At 39.5% G+C, this 10838-nt stretch overlaps 1 protein-coding gene across 2 annotated transcripts in view; it reads right to left on the reverse strand.

Moving 5' to 3' along the window:
- Positions 1-1518: 1518 nt before the first annotated feature.
- The window catches only part of LOC122092426 (disease resistance protein RUN1-like), a 16512-nt gene continuing 7192 nt past the window's right edge, over positions 1519-10838 (reverse strand). Inside the window, exon 7 of one of the 2 annotated variants that reach the window (XM_042662823.1) lies at positions 1519-2206. The gene's annotated coding sequence lies outside the window, so the exon portion shown is untranslated. Of the gene's footprint in view, positions 2213-10838 lie in introns of both variants that reach the window. The other variant, XM_042662845.1, reaches the window with a different exon arrangement.

Consider the following 10838-nt stretch of genomic DNA (forward strand, 5'->3'; position numbering starts at 1 on the left):
GGTTCCTAAAGTTCTTGAACAATTACTATAGGAGGTAACAATTAACGTAGGGTGTGGTAAAATCCACAAGACCAGGCAATAGCAAGACACTTTATAGTGATTCGATTAGAACGAAGTAAAAAAGAATTTCCAAAATATATTGGATGGGAGTTCAAGCCACACACTACCAATTTCCGCTCTAACCCATAAATCATCTTACAGCACAATGTTCTGAATCTAATAGAGGGCAATTGTCAATACAATCATGCTCCTAAAGTTCATGAACAATTAATCCATAAGTTGAATAAATAAATAAATCCATAAGGTCAAAATAGCCAGACACTTTATAGTGATTCAATAGAACAAGAGAAAAATGAAGGGAGGGGGAAAGAGGTAAATTTTCCATAACCCATAACTCATCTAACAACACAACTTCACTACATGGATAACAATTTTTCAACCAACGTATGAATTCCTATACAATAGTCAACTCTAGTAATCAATATTTTAGACACAAACTCTTACAATAACCAATTATGATAAAACTTTATATTGAACCTCATAAACAGGAAATATTTCAAGGATATATCAGAAAACAAAATCTAAGAGATAATGAAGCCAAACTTGTCTTGATAGGAAATATTGATCCTTTAAGTGGTGATCTCAAAGTTCACAGCGATTACACAAGAAGAAGTATGAAAAAAAGAGTAAGCAAAGAAAGTTTTTCCTTTTTCTAGTCTTGCCCTGCAATTAAGATGGTGCTGGAAGCTACAAACTTAACATATCACCCCATACTTGAATTGTGAGTAATGATTATTTTAGGTCTAAACCTGTTATTCTTATCAGGGGATATGTACATGTGCGTGAGAGAGAGAGAGAGAGAGAGAGAGAGAGAGAGATTAAACTGGTTCGCAACTAGACTACCCTACATTGAAATGACACATTTCATTTGCTTTAGAAAAGAGGCTAAGGCTTGAAGATAGGCGGTGATGTTTTGCAAAGATTAAAAATACATAATTAAAACACAAACTATCAAATCAAACCAGTTCTCTTATTCAACAATTTGTTATTGAACTTAAAATCTAATATACCAATGTAGGATCGAAAGAAAAATATACCCTCTTTTTCCACAAAAGAGCAATTATGAAGTGATGGAAGTGAAGAAACTATGTGAAGTAAAGATATCACATACCAACTGCATCGAAACATGCTGCACACAATATTACACCCCGATCAACAAAATCCAAGGAAGACAAATCTACTAAGAAAATGGAAATTTAGCAGTTTGAGTTCTTCTAAAGAATGGTAATGATGAAACCAACTTCACTCATTATAAGTTAGTATGTATCGGAATTGATGTGCAAGCAACGAATTGAGAAGGATATGAAAACCCAATTTGTTGCATAAAGGGTTTGAGATTTGAGTGAAAATAATCCCCAAATCCACAAATAGAGGAGACAAGTTGAAAAAAGAAAAACAGAGGGAATGGGGTAGAAAAGAAATAGATGGAAAACTCCAGGAGAGCAGGGGATGAGGTAGTTGGGATTGCAGTAGGACTGACTTGGGTTCATTTCGTGGTTGTAGCAGAGCCCCAGGCCATGGGACCACTGGTGGCGACTCCATAACCACCTGAAACCAAACGATGTGAGACTTGAAAGTTGAAATCAAACAAAGATGAATCTATTCCCAAATCCATCATCGTTAATAATCTGATCTGATTGTTTTTCTAACAAGGGGAATTAAATAAATTAAATAAAATGATATTCAATGCAATATGATACTTGACATGATGTCTGGCTGCCGTTATGGCCAAGAAAAGCGGCGACCTCCTTCATCTGCATCAACTTCCCGCCGGTGGTGCCGAAGCCAAGGGGTTGGAAGAGAGTGGAGGAAAGAATAAAGGATCGGTAATCCCAGAACCCAACAGCGTGAGCCACTGGTGAGTTTTGCTTGGAGAAGAGGTTCACAAACTGGTACGTCTGCAAAAAGTCCTTTTATGGTCTCATTACAGCAGTAGATCGACCCTTTGCACTCCCACCCTTTGTCGCATACTTTTTTTCTTTTCCTCATTCACATTCCCACAAATTGACGCCGTCGCTAGGATCGTAACAACCGCCATTGTGAACAGCATCTGTCTATCACGACTATTACTACCCATACTTTTACTCCAAATCTTACCGCAGAAAAATGTGAAGCAATGCTCAAGTTAATTGGATTGCAAATCCACCTACAGCTAAAAAGGAAACTGAATGAACTTATCACTCGAATACGAAAAAGATTTAACCATCACAAAGCATAGGAGTACAAATTTGATATGAGAACAAGATTGAAATAGAAAAATCAAATCCAAACAGTAAGAAATACTGCAAAGTTCAGAGAACAAAGACAAAAGGACATATAAAAATTAAAAGATTGAGAATATAGACTGGAAATTAAGCCCCAATAACTCACACAGGAGTAGCAACAGACAAGGGAGGAATAGCGAAATTATATCTTCATCCTCCACATCTATCGCAGTAGACGCCCTCCCTCATAACAGATTCTCTCTTTTCGACGAGGGGACAAGAGGGTTTCATCGGAGACAACTGTTGTACCCATTCATCACTCCACAACGTTCACTCACAGTTTCTGGGTTAGATGGTAAAATTTGCCAAAAAACACCAGTACGTCATTTTATAAGGTACATAGATATATCAATCGAATTCTATCCATTTCGACAATTTCCATCTAACTTCATATGGTTTTTTAGAAACAAATGTGAATTTCAAAACCAACCCTTCTCCTCATCACATGTCATCCATCTCATCTACAAATGGACTGTTGAACATGAATTATTCTCTATTCTTATGCATATGCAATCTGGCATCAATGGCCATACTAATATAACGTTGATTAAGTACCAAGCTATACCTTTTGGAGATTGGCCAATCATCAACTGTGATGGGTGTATAGGTCTTTCCTAAGTGGATGTTATTGTTCTTGTTGTAATAATGAGTTTTATGGGTTTCAGGGAAAGTGTTAGTTACCAAACGGACCCTAAGAGGTTTAATGGTTTTTGTAATTCTCTAGAACCTTCTCTCCATTGTTATAAATAAAGAGGGCTAGTGTCATATTAGACACAAATTATTACCCCATTCAACATGGTATTAGAGCTTTAGGATTCGAAACCCTAAGGGATCTCCCTCTTCTCCATCTCTTTGCCTCTCTCTCTCTCTCTCCCTCTCTCTCTCATGGTGGGAGCTTCTTAAACCATCAAGAGGGTTTCTAACCTTCACTTATCCTTCCCCTGGGCTCTTAGCCTCTCTTTTACAATGATCTGAGAGACTCAGAACAATTTTTATCACTTTTTCAGGGTTTTCTCCCTGAGAACGTTTTTTCATTATCGGAATGTTTTTTCTCCACTCGATACTCCGATCGTTTTGATGTACGTTGCGATTGGTGCCTCTTATCCTTGTGGTGGTATATACTGACTACTTTTTCATTTGAGGTCTCTATTCCAGAGCTATCCCCAAAATCGTTTTTTCAGGGTTTTACCCTTTTATCGATTTTTGGATTTTCTAGCTTTATCTAGTTATTTTGGTGCTTTCTCTATCTCCGGCTAGTGCCTCTTCCATTTGCATAGCCCCTTTGAGTAGCAACCATATCTACCATCTCATCTGCTTCTACTGGAAGAGACACCATAACTCTTCCTACCTTTTCTCCTTGTGCTATCAAGCTTGATGACATAAACTACCTTATGTGATCATGCTCAGTCTGCATCTCCATCAAGTCCTGTGGCTATTATAGGTATCTCACTGAAACCACGAAACGTCTGACCACCAGTACTGAGATTGACAAGTGGGAGTGTGCCAACTCTCTGGTTATGGCCTTCCTTGTTAACTCTATGTTGCCACAGCTTTTGCATGGTTATCTCCTCCTTGACTCCGCTGCGAAGATCTGGAAGTCTATCCAGGATATCTATTCTCAAGTGGGGAATGATGCTTAGGTCTTTCAGCTTCGTTAGAAGGTTCGTGATCTGAGGCAGAGAGAGCTCATTCTATCACAATACTATTATAAGTTGCAAGGACTATGGACTGAGTTGGATTTTTATGAGGAGTATACTCCTTCCAACCCTGAAGATGTCACCAAGTTTCAGAAGCGAGAGGATAAGATCAGGGTCTATGACTTTCTAGCAAGTTTGAATGTAGAGTTTGATCAGTTGTGGTCCCAGGTTTTGAGTCGTAACTCCTTTCCTACCTTGGATCAAGCCTATGCTGTGATCCAACTTGAGGACAGTCGACGTACCACTATGCTTTCATAGCAAGCTGCCACTCCTACTGAGAGATCTGCACTTGTTTCTGGCACTCAGTCCCTTGGTGCAACCCCACAGTCTGGTGGCTCCTCTACTAGGACTCCAGTGAAGTGCGATTATTGTAGAAAGGAGCGTCACACCAAGGAGCATTACTGGAAGCTTCATGGCCTTCCTGCTGATACATATAAAAGAGGGCATGGGAACAAGATCAGGGTCTATGACTTTCTGGCAAGTCTAAATATGGAGTTTGATCAACTATGGTCCTAGGTTTTAAGTCGTAACCTTTTTTTTACTTTGGATCAAGCCTATGATGTGATCCAACTTGAGGACATTCGACGTACCACTATGCTTCCATAGTAAGTTGCCACTCCTACTGAGAGATCTGCACTTGTTTTTGGCACTCAGTCCCTTAGTGCAACCCCACAGTCTGGTGGCTCCTCTACTAGGACTCCAGTGAAGTGCGATTACTATAGGAAGGAGCGTCACACTAAGGAGCATTGCTGGAAGCTTCATGACCGTCCTGCTGATACATATGAAAAAGGGCGAGGGAAGGGTTGTGACGGTACTTCTGGGCAGGCCAACCATACTGAAAGCCCTAATCCTGACTCTGCTCTTAGCTCCTCAGTAGCTTCGCTATCATTTGACGAACTTATTGCCATCCAGTGCCTCTTGACACGTCCAGACTCTCCTGCACCTGCCACTACGAGCTCTTCTCATTCTACTCCTTCTGGGTCAGGTATCTCCTTTTGTGGCCATACTATGTGTGTCCCTTTTACCCCGTGGATCATAGACTCTGGGCTTCTAATCTTATGATAGGCCGCATGTTTCTTTTTTCACAGTACACAACTTGTCCTGGTAATAGTAAGGTCAAATTGGATAATGAGACTTATTCCACTATTATGGGAAAGGGCTTTATTCGTTGTACCCCCTCTTTATCCCTTTCTACTGCATTGCATGTTCCTTCTTTTCCCACTAACCTTTTGTCCATTAATAGTCTTACTTCCAGTCTTAATTGCAAAGTCACATTTTTCTCGTCTCATTGTGTTTTTCAGGATCTGGTGGCAAGGGCAATGATTGGCTCTGGTAGGGTACGTAGTGGTCTATATCTGCTTGATGATGACTCGACGTTGGTCTCTAGTCAAGCTCTTCAGATATCTTTTACGTCACCTCCCATCTATGGGTTACTGCAATGGCATTGATGGTTGGGACATTCTCCTTTGAAAACTTTAGCTAGAGTTTTTCCTTCCTTTAAAAATTGTAATTCGAGTAAGTTTTTTTGTGAGGCATGTGTGTTGGCCAAACAAACTCAAATCACTTATTCTGTTTCTAGAAATAAAAGTATCATTCCTTTTTCATTGATACATTCTAATATTTGGGGTCCATCCCGCTATGTGTCTATCAATGGTTATCGGTGGTTTGTCTCTTTTAATGATTGTCATTCTCGGATTACTTGGGTTTATATTATGCGAACTAAGGGCGAGACCTTCTATTGCTTTCAGCAGTTTCACCGCATGGTTCAGACTCAGTTCGGTGCTACCATTAAGATCCTTCGAAGCGACAATGGTTGAGAATACTTTGAAAGGTCTTTTCAAGCTTACCTTTCCGATCATGAGATGATTCATCAGACTAGTTGTGTGGATACTCCGGCTCAGATGGGGTTCCTGAGCAGAAGAGCCACATTTGTGAGGTAGCACGCTCTCTTATGTTTAAGATACATGTTCCTCCCCAGTACTGGAGCGACGCAATTCTCACTGTTGCCTTTCTTATCAACTGAGTGCCTTCTTGGGTCCATGCCTTCCGCTCCCCTCTGGATCTTCTCTAAGGTTTCGTTGCTTTTTCTGTTCCTCCTAAAGTATTCGGTAGTGTTTACTATGCTCGCGATCATCATCCTTATGGAAAGTTTGATCCTCGTGGTCTCCGATGCATTTTTCTAGGGTATGCTCCTACTCAGAAAGGCTATCAATATTTTCATTTTCCTACTCGACGTTGGTTTGTGACTATAGATGTTGTCTTTCATGAATCTGCATCATACTACACTGCAACACCTCTTTAGGGGGAGTCTCCTTCCATTGTGGAAGATGTGCCGCCGTCTCTTAAAATTACTATCCCTACTAGTATCTCGTTTCAGGGGGAGACTGACACTCCTACTTCTCTTACTACGCCTTGGCCAGAGATAAGTGTGTATAGTCTCAAAGAGCAGACTCAGACCACTACACATCCAACATCTACCCTATCATGCCAATCGTCTCCTCTCGAGCCTGATCTTGTCCCCTTGGACCTTGGTAGTTCTCCTTCTTCTTCTATTAATCAGTCTCTTGAGTTGCCTATTGTTGTTCGTAAAGGCTTTAGGTCTTGTATTTTACATCTTATTATTAAAACTGTTTCTTATGACTCACTCTCTCCTTCCTATTATAGTTTTGTGTCTTCTCTTTCCTCTGTGCCCATTCCTCATGCCTGACAAGAAGCGAGTGCAGACTTAGAATGGCAGGTAGCTATAGTTGAAAAGATGCAGGTGTCTTCCCTCACAAAAGAAGACAGTTGGGTGCAAATGGGTCTTCACAATAAAACAGAAAGCTGATGGTATAGTGGATCGGTACAAGGCCAGACTTGTTGCCAAAGGCTTCACATAGACTTATGGAATTGACTATCAGAAGACTTTTGTTCCAATTGCTAAGATGAACACAATTCATGTTATCTTGGTTTGTGCTATCAACTTAGATTGGGATCTCCAACAGTTAGATGTGAAGAATGCTTTCCTTCATGGGAAACTTGAGGAGGAAGTGTATATGGACATTCCTCTTGGGTTCACTTGCTCCAAAACCCAAGGGAATGTATTCAAGCTTAAGCGTGCTCTGTATGAGCTAAAGTAATCCCCCCGTACTTGGTTTGGACGTTTCCATAAGGCTATGGTTGCTACAGGTTACTCTCAAAGTAATGCCGACCACATTCTGTTCATCAAGAGATCTGGTAGGAAGATTGCTATTATAATAGTCTATGTAGATGATATTGTTGTTACTGGTGATGATCTTACAGAAATCTCTTGCCTCAAGAGATACTTGAGTGAGGAATCCGAGATCAAAGACCTATAACAACTTTGTTACTTCCTCTGCATTGAAGTTGCCAAGTCTTCTCGTGGGATCTACTTATCTCAGCGGAAGTATGTGCCTGATCTTCTCTCTGAGATAGGTATGTTGGGGTGTAAGCTGATAGACACTCCTATTGAAGCTAATGGTCATCTGAGTAGCAAGGAAGGTGATCCAGTAGATAATGGGAGTTATCAGAGATTAGTGGGGCGGTTGATCTATCTCTCATACACACCATGACATAGCATTTGTCGTTAGCTTGGTTAGTCAGTACATGCATGACCCCTACTCGACTCACATGAAAACTGTGATGTGTATTCTCCGATACTTGAAATCTACCCCAGGACGAGGCATCTTTTTTTCTCTTCATAATCACCTTAGGGTGGAGGCCTTCACAGATGCGGATTGGCCATGTTCCCCTGATAACCACAGGTCTACTACTAGTTATTGCATCTTTGTCGGTGGTAAACTTGTTACATGGCGTAGCAAGAAGAAAGCTGTGATTTCCCATTCAAATGCTAAAGCAGAGTTCCGTGCTATGGCACATGGCATTTGTAAGCTCCTATAGCTTCATGGTCTTCTCACTAATTTGGTTGTTCCTGCTATCCTTCCTATGAAGCTCTTTTGTGACAGCAAATCTGTCATTAGCATTGCTCACAACCATGTCCAGCATGATCGAACCAAGTATGTGGAGATCGATCGACACTTCATCAAAGAGAAGCTAGATATGGGCCTTATCACTGTACTATTTGTTCCCAGTAATGAACAATTGACTGATATATTTACCAAAAGTCTTAGTAATAAGATGTTTCATCATATTATCTACAAGTTATGCATATGTGATATTTATGCACCAACTTGAGGGGGAGTGTTGTAATAATGAGTTTTATGGATTTTAGAGAAAATGTCAGTTACCAAATGGGATCCTAAGGGGTTTAATGATCTTTGTAATTCTCTAAAACTTTCTCTCTATTGTTATAAATAAAGAGGGCTGGTGTCATATTTCCGCATTCAACAGTTCTTTATCATTCCAAATTTCACTATGCTTCTATAAGCTTTGGTGTTTCAGGAACATGTTGGCATAAAAAACTGAAGGCGTCATTCAGAGTTTGCACCACGCAATGGCATAAGGAGTCAGGAAGATAGAGGAGTGGATAGATTATGCTTTTGCAAATGGCTAATTGATATAGGGCCGGACCATTTGGCTGTAATGGTAGGCAACAGCTCTCACACCGCAAGGCACTCCGAATATCTGCCTGTCAAAAACCGCACCATGAAGAACGGAATTGGACCACTCCAATTTTAGTTGAACTATGGACTTGCATCAGCAGCCCAACTCGGCGAGGCCACAGTAGCAGCCCCAAATTGATCCCATCTCCTTTGACTATACAAGTTCAAGGCCAGCCCTCCTCTCTTGAGTCAGCGGATGACGATTCATTACCCACTAATGGCCAACTTATCCTTCTGAAGCCATTGCTTTAACCACAACTTTTTTTTTTTTTTTGGGTGTGGGGGTGAACTTTAACAACTTTTGGATAGCAATATTCTCACATTCTCTTAACGAGAACGATGATCTTAGCATTGATTGAAGTTTGTATCAGAGAATAAGATTTTGATTAAAGAGCAAGGATTTAGGGGATGGTATCAGTATCAGTATCGGTAGAGACCGATACCGATCCGAAATGAATCCGTGGATATCACTCTATTTTACCCTTGATTTTTACTATTATACCCTTGAAATAATCCGGATAACCGATCTGGATCGATATCAGATTGAGGATCGGACTTAGCCAATACCAACCTAATACGGCCAATCTCAGACCGATACTTGAAATCACGCTAAACAGTCATCGTTACATATCTGTTTGATCTTTTAATTTTAATATTTCTTTTGTATCAAGGAATGTACCTTATAAAATGTTATTTTGATTAGTTTTGTTTTCTCCATACAATCTTAGCCATAGGATCTTTATGAGTAGTGGCTTGAGATTTAGAATTTTATTTTCCTATCTATATGTATCGGATTCTATTGGGAGACATGATGATTGATGAATAAAAACCAACTCATTTTGAAGCATTTCACTGCATCTTGAGAAGTTGCAGCATTACCCCTTTGCAGTTTCACTTGTCTAGTATTCGATTTACACAGTTGCACAACTAGAAGAATGTGTAATTACTTCTTCCAATTCATAGCTTCCACCAAGGCTGCATGACTAATGCAGGGGCATAAAAATGATTGGTCTTTGGATCTGTCTGACATTTTTTTAAAAAGTTTAAATACCATGTCTACCTTAAAAGGTTTTTGTACTCTGTAAGGATACACATTTAATTTCTGTAGCTTCTAATGCTTCTCATCAAGCTTGGGTTGAGAGACTATCTATGAATATCAATCATGAAGTAAACTCGTTTTTATTTAATCAACTTTTCTTTTCTCATTAAGATAAAACTGCAAATGAAGACAGGTGCGAACCCATTTGAGCCAAACACGGATGATCTAGGTCCAATTTGAGTTTCGGTTAGTAGGATATTTAGGAATTATTTATATGTTCGGATAATCAAATAATCTTTCATTTTATTTGGGTAGATTATGTAAGAGATGGTTTCCCTACTTCAGTTCCCTTGTTTAAGGTAATTTCCGAAGTAGAACTTGTTGAATCCAAACGATTATATTATTTTGATAACATGCTTTGGGTATAAAAACCATTGTTGATGTGTTGACGACATATAAGAATAGAAGTACCCAGTGATCACTGAGAACAATCCTATTGAGCTAAAGCAAGCATGTTGAAATGATGAAGAATTACTACTGATGTTCATACTTGGCAAGCTATGATGGTCCATGACCATGTAATACAGAAGAACTTCCAGACAAATCAAGATGGAAATGAAGTCTTTCGTGAAGATCAAGATTATCAGTGCTTAAATGAAGGGGAAATATTTTGTGTGGGGAAGTGCGGATCCTACAAGTGCATGAGGGCCAATGAAAGCGCACGAAGAAACATCCATAGAAAAATTATTTTCCATTTAATGGGGACAAGCTGATCATTTCTCCCCTCATGTGCTTGGGCGCAAGGGCCACAGTCCCCCTCAAAAAATATTTTAAAAATTATATTTGCTCTACTCCATTCTCACACTAGTCACCATGCCTTTATACATGTCTTTAATTATATTTACATATTTATTCGACACCCTTCTCTTCTCTAATATTTTATTTCAAAATCAAGATAGTCTCTCACATGGTTTTAAGTATCTCCGATACCGATACGATACCCTCCGATATGTATCTTAAATTTAGTCGGCCGATACAATACACACCGATACGATACATTGAATTTTTTAAATCATTTCGTATCGATATATATCCTACAATACATACCGATATGCATCAATACACCACTAATACACATCGATACAATACGACATGCCTCAATACGACTCTATGAAAAATATAAAATTGAGGTAAAATTGTACATTTCGGTATATAT

This window comes from Macadamia integrifolia, chromosome 1 (assembly GCF_013358625.1).
Source record: "Macadamia integrifolia cultivar HAES 741 chromosome 1, SCU_Mint_v3, whole genome shotgun sequence".
Lineage (NCBI taxonomy): Eukaryota > Viridiplantae > Streptophyta > Magnoliopsida > Proteales > Proteaceae > Macadamia > Macadamia integrifolia.